This window comes from Saccostrea cucullata, unplaced genomic scaffold, assembly GCF_032062105.1.
Source record: "Saccostrea cucullata isolate Sc308-1 unplaced genomic scaffold, CSIRO_AGI_Scuc_v1 ctg2756, whole genome shotgun sequence".
NCBI lineage: Eukaryota > Metazoa > Mollusca > Bivalvia > Ostreida > Ostreidae > Saccostrea > Saccostrea cuccullata.
Window position 1 is genome coordinate 1 of NW_026922603.1, and position 16,427 is coordinate 16,427.

The 16,427-nt window shown below is 31.2% G+C and overlaps 1 protein-coding gene across 2 annotated transcripts in view; it reads left to right on the forward strand.

Annotated features, from left to right (window-relative positions):
* Positions 1-563: 563 nt before the first annotated feature.
* The window catches only part of LOC134262066 (uncharacterized), a 55,176-nt gene continuing 39,312 nt past the window's right edge, over positions 564-16,427 (forward strand). Inside the window, exon 1 of one of the 2 annotated variants that reach the window (XM_062744442.1) lies at positions 564-1,134. The gene's annotated coding sequence lies outside the window, so the exon portion shown is untranslated. Of the gene's footprint in view, positions 1,135-6,252; positions 6,272-16,427 lie in introns of those variants that run through there. The other variant, XM_062744445.1, reaches the window with a different exon arrangement.

Consider the following 16,427-nt stretch of genomic DNA (forward strand, 5'->3'; position numbering starts at 1 on the left):
TATTACGCCTTTTAAATTTTTTTCTCTCTAGATTGATCCTAATAGGCTTTCGTAGTCATACATTACATATACAGGTGACATACATCACATGTACATGTACAGGTGACATACATCACATGTACAGGTGAGTTGCGTTAATTTTATATAAAACCATAAGACTTAACAGCTCTGCAGCTAGTCATAAATATGTGTTTTTCTGCTGTTGAATTTAGAACTGGTTTCATGATCAAAATTCCACGACCCGGCTCAGTTTTCAACGGACTAGGGTCTAAATTCAACATCTTACGTCTCAGTATTCAACGTTGAAAAATGACCCTCGGGTCAATTTTCAACTCGGGTCAAAATTCAACGTCACACCTGCCATCTGCAAAGGGAGAGGATTGCATGTACAATTTGGCCGTGGTTTGCGATGATGCGTTAATAATAAAGATAAAAAATGTATTTTATCCTCTTGTTTTGTTCTTCTTTTCAACCATTACAAGTACCTGTATCACGGTATATATTTGCCTTCTGATGCATTGTAGTCTTAATTATTTTTTACCTTTCAATTACAAAACAGAAACCTTGCCCGAAATAGTTTCTTTGTTGATTTTTGCTGCTCAAAGTTTATAGGGTGGAACGACTTAACCTTTTTTTCTTTCTCTCTTACCAAATGCACCAAAATACACTGAAATAGAACCTTGACAAGTCAATTAAGCAGTAGGAGGACAGAAATCGGCCGGATTTATATTGAATTCAGATATTTGACATGAAACTGACTTTCACTTTCAAGACATCTTTACCTCATCGAAAATGAAAGTACAGTACAAGTCAAGCTCAAACCTAGTAGCAAAGGGACTTATCTTTAAGTACATGTAAAGTTCATTTCCAGGAGGAGCCATTACGCCAACACATCAGCTTTCAGTTTCGGAAATATACCTGGTATTTCAAAAGATTTCAAATGGTTAGTATCAGTTTCATAAATTCTTTTTAACAAGGTATTTTATATTTTGCTTTCAAAGTATGTTTGGTGTCGGTATTCAAATGTTTTCCCAGAGGAAACAATTTAACTGTTTTTTAGCGCACATTCTAGCGCAAATTCATAATTTTTGTCCTTGGATTATATGTTATTTGTTTGTGGATTATTGACACAGGGTAAGTTACTTATTGTCTTGTCTAAGTATAGTTTGATTTTTCATAACTCATTGATAAACTGTACAATGTATGAGCTAAAATTTTAGAAACATTGTGTGTAAACATTTCTTTATTCTTCGGAAGCGCATGAAAATGGCATACACCTTACAAATGTATTTTGATTTACACAGTTGGATTTGTTTTTAGTTTTGACAAGTTTTATAATAAATCACAATTATTATACAGCAAATAAATACGACAACACTGTTTTTTTTTTCAATTTAATAATAATAAAAAAAATACTTAGTAAGCAATCACAAGAAATATTCCAGTTAGATCCAGAACTTCCAAGTAGAGCAAGTGTTTTGTGAAAAAAAGATATCGGTGATGAATTTCTCTATTTTATATTATTACAAGTTAAAAATGTTAAAATGAAATATTCCTGTATGTAATATCAAAGTTATTGGATTATATTTTTTTCTTCTAAAAATATGAACATGAGGAATAAACTTTGTCCATTAACTCAATAAACGAAAGAGTCAAACCTATGAATATACATGTATATAAAAAAATTAGCTCAAATTTTATAATTGTATATTAAATTAACCTTGGGTCTCAATGTTTATTGTTGTTAAATAACAATCAAAGAGATGCATTCTAGAATTACGTAGGATTTATAAAAATTTATTTGGGCTCAAAACACTAAATCTATTAATTTTACATTCTATATTTTGCAAATATAACTTGGTGCATGGTCAAAAGCATCCACCCTCCAAACATAAATAAATTAGTTTACGAATAAATAAATAAATAATAATAATAAAAAAAAAAACACGTGTAAATATAAGAATATATAGCTGAAAGTATCGACTGAAAAGTTTCCTGTTTCTTTAAGTTTCACTTTCAGGCATACATGGTGTATTCTGAAATAATTTTATATTGATAAAATTTAAACTGCATGTGCACTTAAATTATAATTAAAATAAACCGATTATTGAATAATTATGTCAATAATACCAATAATGTGAATGATGTTATAATTATATATTAGAAAAAGGGATTTGCGCATGCACTGAATGCGCGACATTGCAAATGTTACTGTTCAAAAGTTAGGGAAACACTATGTGAAGAAACACTAACACGTCAAAAATGCCTAAACTTAGTCAAAAGAGTATCGATGGGGCAATGTACTTCTAGATGCATTGTGTCTGAGCATGCAAGAAAAATAATAATGTTAAATTAATAATGAATTCTGCTCTTGTGTTGTCTGCTCAATGAAAGATACACATACTATACATGTATATGAAATCAGTTTGTCATAAATAATGAAATGAAGAAAGATACAATTTTGAAATTATAGATGGAAAATCCAGTTTTAAAGCTTATGTGGGTAGAATTAAATTGTTATCTTGCTCTTCATTCAAGATTTTCCCCTTCCAAAGGGGGGTATGTTAAAAATTAATTTCAAAAATTATTGGTAGAAGTACACAGTAAAATATAATAAAGGATGGAAAAGAACATTGCATATAAATTATAAGTATCAATGTGCCATAATATAAAATGAGCTTTAAGGCATTAATAAGTATATTCACAATAACAAAACAATCATCTGAAGCTTTCTGTCTTACTGAAAATGGAGGACTCGATTGGAAAAAAATGAAATCCAAAATGGATAAAAAAAAATTCAGAGGCATTTATCTTGTTACAATGTAGCAGTGTAGAAGATTCACATGAATTTTCTGCCACATCTTTCACATCTCCACACATTCTCTCTCTTTAAATATAGATTGCCATCAGATTTCAATCATTAACTCTGTTTAATGGGCCTAACCAAAGTCTAAGGAACGGTGTTCAAAAAGTGTTTAACGAAAAAATCTTGATAATCTTTATGGCATTTGATATTTCCTTATTTTTTTTGTATGTTTTTAATATTTTTATAAAATCATGTCTTATAATTTGAACACTCGTTTTGAGCTACACTGATATTTTTTCTGTGTCAAGTTTTTGTCTAATGGAGAGGTTTTAGTGTTCTCCTGACTCTGCAGAAGGATGTCTGTGCAAATTCTTCCATTAAAAAGAATCCCTCTCTTTTTCTCTCTTAAAATAAATATAAAACTTAGATATTAGCATGCGCATGTAATTATGTGCAATTGCTGTTATAAGAAATTTTTACGCAGTATAATCAAACCTCTAGTTAATAAAAAAATATATCTTATATACATATAAATATTTATTGCTTTGTAGTTGGATATGAAATTAATTTCACGAGTGGGGCATGATTATTCGACAGTAACGAGTGTGAAGCTCGAGCAAAAACATCTTTTAAATTTCTGTTCACAACGGAATAATTTTCATATAAAACTAAAAACAAAAAAAAGAGAATTTTTTGCTTATTTTTATATTTGTTTTGTTCCTATAAGCTTTTTAGAGAGTAGAACTATTTGGTAATTTGACACTTAAGACAACACGTCATCTTCCGAAATATCACACATACCCGGTACTGTATTTTTATAAGCAGAATTTTTAGCGAGGATTAAATTTTGGTATTATTAGCGAGGATGCAAAGATCGCTAAAATTGAATATAGCTAAAAATTAATTGCGATTTATTTGTAAGAACTTTTTTCGAGAGCTTTTTAAAATCGCTTAAATTACATCTCGCTTAAAATAAAATATTAATTTTTAAGAACAAATCTCTAAATTTGCATCTCGCTACAATTTCCACTTATACGGTTTTAAGTGGATAAAATCCGGCATGTCACTATTGAAAATGTAAAATACAAAACTATAAAAGGAATAGCATTTTCCAAAGTTGGAAACATGGGATAATTTATGCAAAACGGAATTCGCCCGTTACTAGTATGCAAATGCCCTTGCCATACCCAACAAAGTAGACAGTGATTCCTTAAGAATTGTTTTTAACAAAGCAGATGCTGGCAAGAAAAAAAGGCCCCCTATTGCTTTAAGACCATAAGTGCCGAATATAGGTGAAACATATGGAGATAACAAACAGGATTCAAGATCATAAGTCCATAAAACAATACAAAATAAGGGCAGAGCAAACACGGGCCTCCAAAACATCAGAGGTGGGATCAGATACCATGGAGGAGTGAGCATCCCTTTTCGACCGGTCACATCCGCCGTATGTTCCTTGTCATGATCGGAAAATAACGGAAAAATCTGTCGTCTATTCAGTGTAGAAATAATGGACTAACAATTAGTATGAAAAACATCAGTCAGCATTTGACTCAACGATAGGAGTATTTTACCCTATCTTTGGACTTTCAGTAGGGCGTGACTTTCTCGGCGCTACGTAATGGAGAATACTAGTAGATTCTCATTGGTTACGAAATTAATAACATAGGAACCTAAAATTGTTGTTGATAACGATCAGACGACTTATGCCCCACCTCTGTGCCGTGAGAGAACTTTTAATTGGCTATTTACTACACCAGTTGACATTCGGCCGCATTTCTATTATATGTATATTTCAAAAGTGAAGGGAGGCTGTGTAAATTTCAGAAGCTAATTAGGTAACGTCGAGAATGCCACGCTTAACTGAAAGTCCAAAATAAGCGTGCAATTCTTTTAAATTGCTGACAAGGTCATTGTATCGACCATAGAACTTACGAAATGATGACTTTAGACGAGACTATTGATATTGTTTCATCAAGTTGTTTGTCAATAATCAACCTCGTTTTAAAAAATACGTTTAGCATGCTCTTGCGTATCGAATCAACTGAGATATATAACCTCTGTATGCAGGTGATGAAGGTATATTGCTGCATAAGAAAGGAAAGTTGACGATAGAAAAGTTAAAGTTATCACGTTTATCATAGAGCTTGGTTGTTAGATTACCATTAACGTCTATTTCAATAGTACGATATCCAAATATGAAACATATGTATCAGACTCTGTGGTGTCTTTTATCTCACGCTCACCAGGATACATCGCATCGACATAAGAATGGAAATTACCATTGTTGATTGACAATACGTCGTCGATATACTAGTATCTAAAAGTCGAGTTGAAGGCCACAGCAAGTGTTTTCTTCATTTTGCATATAAGATTTTGCATAAATTCTGCTTCATATGAATACAAAAATAGGTCTACTAATAAGGTACACATGGGAATTCCAAATGATTGTTGGAAGACCTGGTCTGCAAAAACAACATAGATATTGTCAATCAGAAACTCTTTTTGATGTCAACTTCAGAGTACTTGTGTACAATCAGAATGTTTTTAACAAAATAATTTTGCAAATGACCAATAACAATGAAAGTAAATTTACGAGTTCCATCTTTATTGAAAAAGTCAATGATATCAAGAAGCCCAGACTGTAATTTATCGTTTGGAATGGCTGCGTATAAAGTTGAAAAATCGTAATTTTTTAGCTGATAATGGTAAAATCTTGTGATTTCAAATTGTACAAAAATTCCTTGGAATCTGATTTACACCACTTCTTGAAAATATTGTTGCACACTACTCATGAAGTTTTTCCTTCACTACTGTTAATATCTTAGGAGGATTAAAGAAAAAGGCTTGGTTGTACATTTACTGGAATACATTATATATTTTTGTTTGTAAGGATTCTTATGAAGCTTCGCAATCCAATGTATATACTAGTTTGATAGTTCAAACATATTTTGGTTCTTTGGGATATTAAAAACATTCAAAACTGATATGATTTTGAAAAATTTCTTCCTTAGAAAGAGATTAATGAGTATAAATTGGATTACCACTTGTAGAATTAAATTCAAGTTCTTCTTGAGGTGTAAATGTGCAGGTCTCAATGGCATATAGTGGCATCTCAATATAAGTCAAAAATTCTCTGATTTATAACAATAATCTATTTACACCCCTGTCCATGCTACTGCTTTCTTGAAGTATACCCCTAAAACCCCCTGGTAGAAACTGATTTAACATTGACGCACCTTTAAGTATTCATGTATCTAAGCTACACTCAACTTTTAGTTCAAGAAAACCAAATCTGAAAGTAAGAACTTTTCCATAAAATAGTGTTTTCCAAGTACCACTTTCGTAATATTTTTTTAAGCAAAGAGCTTCGGATCTAATGCTTAATGTTATGTTTGTACACAGTTAAACTTCATTCATTTATCTACGCTTTTCTATGGATTTCAAAGGATTTTCAAGTCTAGGGTAAGCCGAAGAAGCATGATTTACCATTTATTTACACGTATATACATCAAGACCTACAATAGTCTATTCAATATCAAGTCGTAAAATAATTAAAAAAAAAAAGGATTATGCATTTTTAACTGAATGATAATAATAAATGGGTGTAGTTCTATATAATAAGGAAGCTTTTTACTTTTGTACATCTTCCATAAAGAACAAATTAAACCGTCTTTAAGGGGGCATTCTTGTCTGGTTTCCGGCAAAGTACATATGCTCAAAATGTTTTTTAAAAGATGTTAGGGGTTTTAGTAAAAGATTATGTTTTTCTTTCTCGTTCATAACTGTACAATTTTGAATTCAAATAGTAAACAGAGTTTGAAATCTTAAATAAAATACAATTTTGTAAGCTTTTGAAAACTTTCAATCTATGAACAGATTTGAGTAATATTAGTTATTAATTTTATTTATTATTTTAATTTTTGGTTTTGATATCATTTTGTGATATCACTTTTATATTTCAACATATGTACAAGAAGTAAAGGAGAAGTTATAAAGTGGGTTTAATGTTATGTAAATACAACAAGTTGTATTTGTGGAACACGGATGTCACCGTGTGGTACCTGATGGCGAGGGTAGAAGCTTCTCAAATGCAAGTCAAACTCTAAGGTCAAAGGTGAAAATGGAAGGTCTTTTCATAAATAATTAACCTGTGAAATATGAAAACCACAGAACTAACTGTTCAAAAAGTTATGGCCGAGGTTAAAGTTTAATAAAAAGTGGGACAAAGTCTAAGGTCAAGGTCAAAAGACCAAATTTGGTGGTACCCAAAGAAAGGTCTTATCACAAGGAAAACACACGTGAAGTAAGAAAGCATCTAAAAGTTACAGGCAAAGTTAAATTTTTTTAATATTTTTGGCAAAGGTGGGGTTTATTTGTCTGTATATCTCTTTGTCCGTGAAAACTTTAACCTTGCCCATAACTTTTGAATGGGTTGGCTATGACATTCATATTTCGAAGTGTATTTCTTGTGATAAGACCTTTCTCTGAATACCACCAAATTTAACCTCTTGACCATGGAATTTGACCCACTTTCATAAAAAATTACCAAACTTTACCTTGGCCATAACTTTTGAACAATTGGTGCAAAGGCTTTCATACATAACATGTCTGTGTACATGTGTTTTCATTGTGGAAGGACCTTTCAACGGGTATAAACAATTTTGACCTTTTAACCATTACCTCAGAGTTTGACCCACTGTTCACTGTTTAAACTTTAAAGTTTGACTTGCATCTGAGAAACTTCAACCCTTATCATTAGCTGCTGTACGGGGGTATCAGTGTTTTACAAACACATCTTGTCTTCAAATGTAAAACACATTCTTGATCGCCCGCGTGGCGCAGATATTTGAGCGTTTGTTCCTAGAGTCGCAAAGCAAGAAATTGAATTGATTTCAAATCCATCCTCGGGACATGGAGACCGGTCCTTTGGTTGAAAACGTATAAAAAAGAGCTTCCGTGTTGCATTCGCTGCTGGCAAGAAAAAGATCCCTCACTTTTTAAAGGCTTTGAGTGTCGACTATAAGTCTTTTGCATCATGAAAAATTCTCGAAAGGGAACTTATTTGATTAAACAAACAAACATACTGCTGGCGTTATGGTTATCAGGTAATACTTAGTTATTACAAGTAATTACTACATATTGGCACCTGTTTAACTGTTTCTAGCAATGAACAGTGAACAAGTTGAGAGATCATGCATATGAAATCAACTGAATAGACGATTGCTAATGTTGAAAAGGCTGATTATAGAAAAATTATCACGTTAATCATAAAGTTTAAGTGCATGGTTGGTTACATTAATTTTCAGATTGTTCTGTAGTACAGTATACCGGTGTGTCAGACTCTTTCGAGTTCAGCGGGATAAATGAAATTAATGAAGGGCTGAAAATACATGTATATGATGTTAATTGAAAAAAAAAAGCCGTTGATATATCTAAACGTTCAATTATTAATCAACTAGATAGTTAATGAAAATTTTCTGCTTTATATAAATGCAAAAACAAGCTTGCCAGTAAGAAAAAGCAATTGGTACACATGGTATTTCGACCGATAGTTGAAAGACCCTGGTATTCAAGAATGATATTGACAATGAGAAACTCAAGTTTTACCAGAAGATCAAGCTCAGAGTATGTTTGTATATAGTCAGATTTGTTCCCACAAATTTGCATATTATCAATGACAGGGTAGGCAAATTAAGAAGTTCCAATTTTACGGACAAAAACAGTTGTGCTTTTTGTGATTTTAAGTTGAGTGTTTTAAGTATATATGTGTATATCCACATCTGATTAACATCATTTCAAGTAATTGAATACCGTTTTTTGTGATAATTCAAATTCAGTTTAGTTGTAGGGAATACAATAAATATTCAAAACTGAAAACTGATTTTAAATCATTTCCTCCTAGTAGTAAAAGTTGGACTCCCTTTTGCAGAATTACTTCCAAGTGCAATCGCATTAGAAATTATGAACTTTGCATACGAAGACATTGTTGTTACCTGCTTTGTCATCTGGGACCAATACATATTGATCGTCTAGTCTTATTCTTTATTCCCTTTTGAATGATTAAAAACAGAAAGATCACAATTTCGAACGAAATTAAATCCCACACGAAATTTTATAAATATTATATTCCTTTCAAAACAACGAAAATAAATGCCAACAAACTATTTTTGATGACGAATCAGCGAAATTTGATCCCCACGAAAATGTGTGCTTCTACAGTATATACACTTTTTAAGCGGGGGTATAAATATCATGCACTTTTTCTGAGGTTTAAGAACCTAATTGCTCATCCTATCATTTATATTTTGTGCTTAATTTTTTTTTATATTTAAATTTAAAACTTTTTAATGAGTTTTGCATAGAATTATATTTTACGTTAAAGTTGGTAGCATTCAAGTTTCTTATTTGTCTACAGTGAAGCAAATTTGATACCATATAGTATGATACCAAAACAGATGTTTGTTTATTTATGATACTTTTCTTAGAAATTTTTTTCTTCGACAAACCCAATTAAAAATTTACCCTTTGAGTTAGAAATTAAATGTGTATTTTGACAAAATAAAAAAAAATTACAATTGGTATGAACTGGGTATGTTTACAGATGAACGCATATTTAATAAAAGAAAACAGAATGACTCAACCTTTGGATTCTATATGGTAAACCTCTTTAATTTTCTCCAAAATCTATTTTAAGAAGTGGATTGTTTTATATGTAGTTTTATGTCTCATTCGAGAATACTGTTCGTTATCTCCATATCCTTTATTATAGTTATGATATATGTACTCGATCCGTTCCAAAACTGTATACTAGTATGTACTACACCTTGGCATATTGTAACTGTGTCTAGCAATGAACAGTGAAGATGCTGAAAGATCTTGCGAATGAAATCAACTGCATAGAAAATTAATGATGCTATATCTCTATATAGAAAAGGTTGATTATAGAAAAGTTGAAGTTACCACGTTAATCATAAAGTTTAGTGAATGGTTGGTTACATTTTATATCTTTCTGTATGACAAAATACAGAAGTGTCAGATTCTTCGGTGTCGTTTATTTCGAGTTCAACGGGATAAATGGAATTAACGAAGGACTGAAAAATATATAAAAATGTTAATTGATAAAACATCGTCGATATAGCTAAACGTTTTTATTAGTTAGTTATTGAATATTTTCTGCTTTATATTAAGGAGGAATGCCACATCAAATTTTTATTTTATAGATCTGTGAGTCAACCTTTTTAAACAAAGGTTTCAGCATTGAAAGGCCGACATTAGCTCTCAATTATTTTATATGAATTTTTTTGTATTTTTTCAAAGAAAATGAAAAAAATTATTTCCATATTTCCATCAAAATAAGATTAGACCCCCCCCCCCATCTTCCCCTAGAAAACACGGTTTCGTGTTAAGTCTTGGTATAAAAAATGCTTGAGAACCCCCTCTCCCCGGCCTAAATAAATTTTCACATTAAGGAAAGGACTTTACGGGGTTTTTTTTCTTGTCAAGAAATCTGGGTTGGATTTTTTTTAACATGAGTGACCGTCTTGGAAAAAATGTTCTAGATCCGAGTTTTTTTTAAAATAAATATCAATATAAAAATAAAATTTATTCAAATATGTGTGGCAGTTAGCAGTAGGCAGTCATCAGTTGGCAGTAAGCAGTTGGCTGTCGTATATGGCATTCCATAATAAGACGATTTCTTGTAAAAATCTTCGCTGTAAATGAATGCATCACATAAATATCTAATAAAATATGTGTAGAAAAGCCGTATACATATTAATTTTTTTAAAATAAAAAAATATTTATGAAAATAAAACACATTATTTGTGAATATTTTTTTAATTTGTGGTTAAAATTTTCTTAAAACCAGTCACAACTGGGGAGAACATGTTCGTTAATTATATTTTTTAAAAGAAATTGAAACGAAATGGCCAAGTTTTAGAGAAATTAATTTTTTTTTAATTTTGGCCGATCCCGATCAAAATTAAACAGATGCCAACCATAATTTTATATTTATTGGAAATAAATACATTTCCCCAAGAACACAAGTCTGATTAGGTGTAATAAGGATTAAAACATTAATGAACCTGATAATAAAATAGATTTCTTCATTGTAAATACAGTAAATTAGCATTTTATTAATTTTGATCGGGATCAGTTTTATTTTGATCGGGTTAGGTGCAAATATCAAAAAAATTAATTTCTCTAAAATTTCTCAATTTCGAATCAATTTCTTTTAAAAATATGATTGACAAACATGTTGCCCTCAGCTGTGACTAGTTTTAAGGTGATTTTAACCATAGGTTTAAAAAATATTCACAAATAATGTTTTTTAATTTCATAAATATTTTTTTATAAAAAAAATTAAAAAGTCTAACAATCCTTTCTTTACATATTTTATTAGATATTAATATGATACATTCATTTACAGCAAACTTTTAACTCAAAAACATCTTAGTTGAATTTAATTAATTTTTTTCATTTTCTTTGAAAAAATACAAAAAAATTCATATAAAATAATTAATAGTCAATATCGACCTTTCAATGCTAAAACCTTTGTTTTAAACGGATGACTCAAAGATCTATAAAATAAAAAGTTGGTGTGGCATTCCACCTTAAGTATCAGTTTCAGATCAAGTTCGAAGTATGTTTGTGTAGAATCATATCTTTTTCCCAAAAAAATTTTGCATATTATAAATGACAAGGTATGCACATTAAAAAGTTTCACTTTTATTGAAAAAAGCAACATTTGTCTGTGAAGTTAAAAAGGTATTTTGTGAATGTTTGCATTAAGTTTGAAGTCGTATGTACATTTTAATGTTATTAATCTTAATTATTTTTTGTGATTTCAAGTTGGGTATTTGAAGCACACAATTATATATATCCACATCTGATTAACATTATTTTCATGTCATTGAATACAGTTTTATTGTGATCATTCAAATTCAGTTTGGGAATACAATAAATATTCAAATCTGACGATTGATTTTAAATCATTTCCTCCTAGCAGTATCAGTTAAACTCCTTTTTGTAAAATAACATCCAAGTTGATCTTAAACGCATTTGAAATAATGAACTTTGCATACGAAGACATTGTTGTAAATTGCTTTGTCAGCTGGGACCAATACATATTGTTCGTCTTATCTGATTCTTTTTTTTCACTTTTGAGTTATTAAAAATAGAAAGATAGATGGTTTTCATATTGCTCTTCATCTTTAACAGGAGATTTCAGCATCCTTCTGATATAGTCTACTTTTAATTCAATCTTACCAAAGTTTGAATGTCATATTCTATTAAGTTTGGCTCTTGCATTGCCTCACGCAAACTTTGACAGATTTCATGCATATATTCATTTCCCCCCAAACCGTCTGATGAAATTTAGAGATTCCCTTTATTTTGGCCCTTTTGAAATGTGATTTAAATGGATACTCATGTGCACGTCACAAACTATGACGTGGCCAACGGGGCTATAGTGGTAGGAAGAAGAATGAAAAAGTATGATCATGGAAAAAAAACATGTAGGTAGGATATGTTTCTGATGTTTGTTATACACTTTAGTCTTTTTGTTTTGAAAAGTTTAGATGCAATAGTCGATAAAATCCTTTTAATTCAAATGAAATAGGGACGTATAGGGAATAATGAGGTTCGTTGTTCCTAAACTTAAACCACATGACCCAATATTTAGGTTGAGTTTGATCGTCTATATCGGAATTCATGTATACTAAACACAGATGTGAAATATAATATTCTCTAATTTAAGACAAAGAACAATGTAACATGTCAAAATTATTATGTAACGGTAGTGGCTTCCAATGACTTTTGTGTTATATTGCATCGAGTCTGGTGAGACTAGTCAATTTCCCGAACACTATTATCTTAAAATGACAACCAAACGCCCAAATAACCCAGCTAGAGTATCGATAATTTAATTTTCCTCGCTTTATTTATGGAACACAAATGTTTGCTGTTTTTTTTTTTGTTGTTTTTTTTTTTTTTTTTTTTTTTTTTTTTTTTTGTCGTTGTTGTTTAATGTCCGTATACCTATTATTTTTACACATATGGACATGCCTTTTTTGGATCCAACTTTCAGTTATAGGCTAATAGAGGGATTCCATCATTAATTTTCATGCACTTTTTCTGAGGTTTAAATTTTGTACTTTTTTTCATTTTTAAATTTCAGAATTTTTACCAAGTTTCGCATAAAATTATATTTAACGTCAAGATAGTTTGTATTAAAGATTCATAGTTGTCGAAAGTAAATCAAATTTGTTACCATACAGAAGGGAGCCTAAACATTTTTTTTTTCCAAATTTGTGTATTCATGAGACTTTTCTTGGAATTTTTTTTTCAACGTTTGAAAAAACCGTGTAAAAGTGTACATTTTGATAAGTAATTTTAAGAATACATATTTTGACAAAATTAAAAAAGTCATAATTGGTATAACTTTGGTATGTTGAATTAAAGAAAACAGAACTTCCCAATTTTTGGATTCTTTAACGATAAACCCCTTGATTTTCTCCAAAAAATACATAAAATTTTTTAAAAAGTTGTATGTTGTTTTATGTCCCATTTCGAGATTTTTTCGGTCGATAGAGACGTCGACATATACTGCATGTAAAGGTTTCAAATTTTGAACTTTACTCGGAACTAAAGGCCATTGAGCAGTGAGGGATCATTATCGTGTCATTGCATGTCTAGTTTCGGTTTCAACAGACTCTCCCTTTCTCTCGAAACATTTTTAGTATCGATCATGCAAAGTCTCGAGAGCGTGAGTCCAGGAAAAGCGAGGTTAACGCCTGCCGAAAGAGGGGGCGTCCGTTTTTTAGATCTCAACCGAAGGACTTTTTCATTTCAAGGATCTTAGCGCACGGCGAACGAATGGTTGCTACCTTTTTTATCGACTTAGATCTAGGTCAGTGGCGGTTTCGGCCGAAAATAGCTGTGATTTATAATACCTTTTTTTCTCTTAAACCTGAATCAAATTCTATAAAAACGCTTTATGAAACAAGTTAATGAGACAAGAATATCAGCACTCTCGTTTAAAGTTTTATGGCCGATACAATGACCTTAATTGTAAGCAAGTACAATTATTGAGTCAAATGCTGCCTATCGTTTTTCATATTAATTGTTAGTCCATGATTTATACACTGAATTGACGAAGAATTTTACCCTTTTCCGATCGTGACAAGGAGCACACGACGGATGTGACCGGTCGGCAGGGACGCTCACTCCTCCATGGCACCTGGTTCCACATCTGATGTTTTGGAGGTCCGTGTTTGCTCTGCTCCTATTTTGTATTGTTAATAGACTTTTGAACTTGAAGACTATTTTTATCTTTACATATTTCAGTGGATTTTTGATCTTGAATCCGGTTCGTTCATTTATGTTGTATGCAATGCCTTTTTGTTTTTGTTTGTTTGTTTTCATTACCGGCCGCCAGGAGGCGGTCGGTTATATGATATGAAAGTTTTAAGTCGCCGTGCGTTTCTGCAGAGTTAGAACAATTTGAATAAAAAATATTTAACATTCATGTAATAGAATATAAAGAAAGAGTGTTTAAATGTAAAATAAAAACGCATAATAATCATAAAATTAAAATTTTATGAATAATGGGTTAAATGTTTCATCCAATCCTGATTGACAAACTCCGACGTAACTGAAGTGCGGAGAAATAAGCACACATGTTGGGCATAGTCTAAATCAAGGACCGCGCTATATACATGTCTAAACAAATTTTACTTTCTCTACTTCAACAGGATTTGTTGTATATATAATTTTAAATGACATGTAAATATAAATATACAATGTACTTTTAATACGGAAAATTTTCAAAAATATGACTTAATCTTAATTTATTATCAGACAGAATATTAGGAGTTTTTTCTCCAACAGACAAGGATAAAGCGCGTTTTACAACATGCCAAGCCTTTTCCCGCCATATCTCACACAAAACAGAGAAGAAATGTAGTGGCGGATCTAAAGGGAGTTGGGGGTTTCAACTTCAATTGAAAACATATGAAATACCTCTACTTGTATATTCTTTGCCAATTGCTATCCATTCTATTGGTTACGTATAAAAATAAATGTTCGATAAAGCCAAGTTAAATCATTTAGCAACAAGTCTGTTTGGTTATCATTGAAATATAATACTGCCAGGGAAAATAAACAATCTGGCTACATGCAGACGCCAAACCAAACTTTGTGTACTTTTTATTATAAAAATATTCCGCAATATCAATTGTGAAATAGACATATCAATGCAAAATCCCATTCTCAACGAGAGAATTTGTTGAGTTTTAGTTTTGGGAATTAATAGAATACGTAGTTCTGAGCGAGCGCGGAGCCCCAAATAGTTGTTACGTTTTATTTAATGTTAAACTATCTCTAGTTAGATAAGTTTAAACGTTAGTTTTAATGGTTAAGTGTTAAAACTCACTGAGTGCGAGGACGCAGAGGGCTATGAGTACTAGTAAGTTGCTTAAATACATTGTACATGTAGCAATGTACATGTATTATGTACTGAAGAAAATCCTGTGATGTCGCATTCAAATGTTTAATGTCACAGGGATATATATTAATCAACAGATAAATATAAGAATTCAGTTTCTAATTTATTAGATTAAAGAATTAATTAATTTGTTTGCGGCCGATTTTTGACGCTTGCGTCAATATGTTTCTTGTTTTTATTTTGACACATTGTAAAGGCCAGTGCTACAAGAATTATTATGGAATCAAGATAGGGTCATGTAGTTCTCTATCGCATCATTGTGATTTGAGTTGATAATGCGATGACGCGACAAAGCGATGACGATGAAGCGATGGTAAAATAGCCCGATGACGATGATGCGATGAGTCAATGATACGATGAAGCGATATTCACCATCGCTCCATTGTGCTATCGCAACATCGTCATCGCATTGTTGCGCCACCGCTCCATCGACATTTTTCCATCATATTGTCGCGTCATCGACTCATTAGAAAATTGTTGATCTTGCCAGAGTGAACTAAGGATAAAAGATTATGAATATACTGATTAAATTTCTTAGGTACTTGATAGGTACTTTTGAATTATGCAAGAATATCTTTACTGTACAGTTAGTATATATAAGAACTACGTATTCTATTAATTCCCAAAACTAAAACTCAACAAATTCTCTCGTTGAGAATGGGATTTTGCATTGATATGTCTATTTCACAATTGATATTGCGGAATATTTTTATAATAAAAAGTACACAAAGTTTGGTTTGGCGTCTGCATGTAGCCAGATTGTTTATTTTCCCTGGCAGTATTATATTTCAATGATAACCAAACAGACTTGTTGCTAAATGATTTAACTTGGCTTTATCGAACATTTATTTTTATACGTAACCAATAGAATGGATAGCAATTGGCAAAGAATATACAAGTAGAGGTATTTCATATGTTTTCAATTTTAGTCTAATTAGGTTTGAATAATTATTTTTCATTTAGATTTCTTAATTCTAGATAAAACGTTGAAACAATAGAAGCGAGATGAAACTATACATATTGAAACGTGAAAAGCCCAAGGTAATTTGCAATATCGGTAAATCATATTCCAATGTTTATTACATTGTGGCAATATTTTTCACATTAATATCA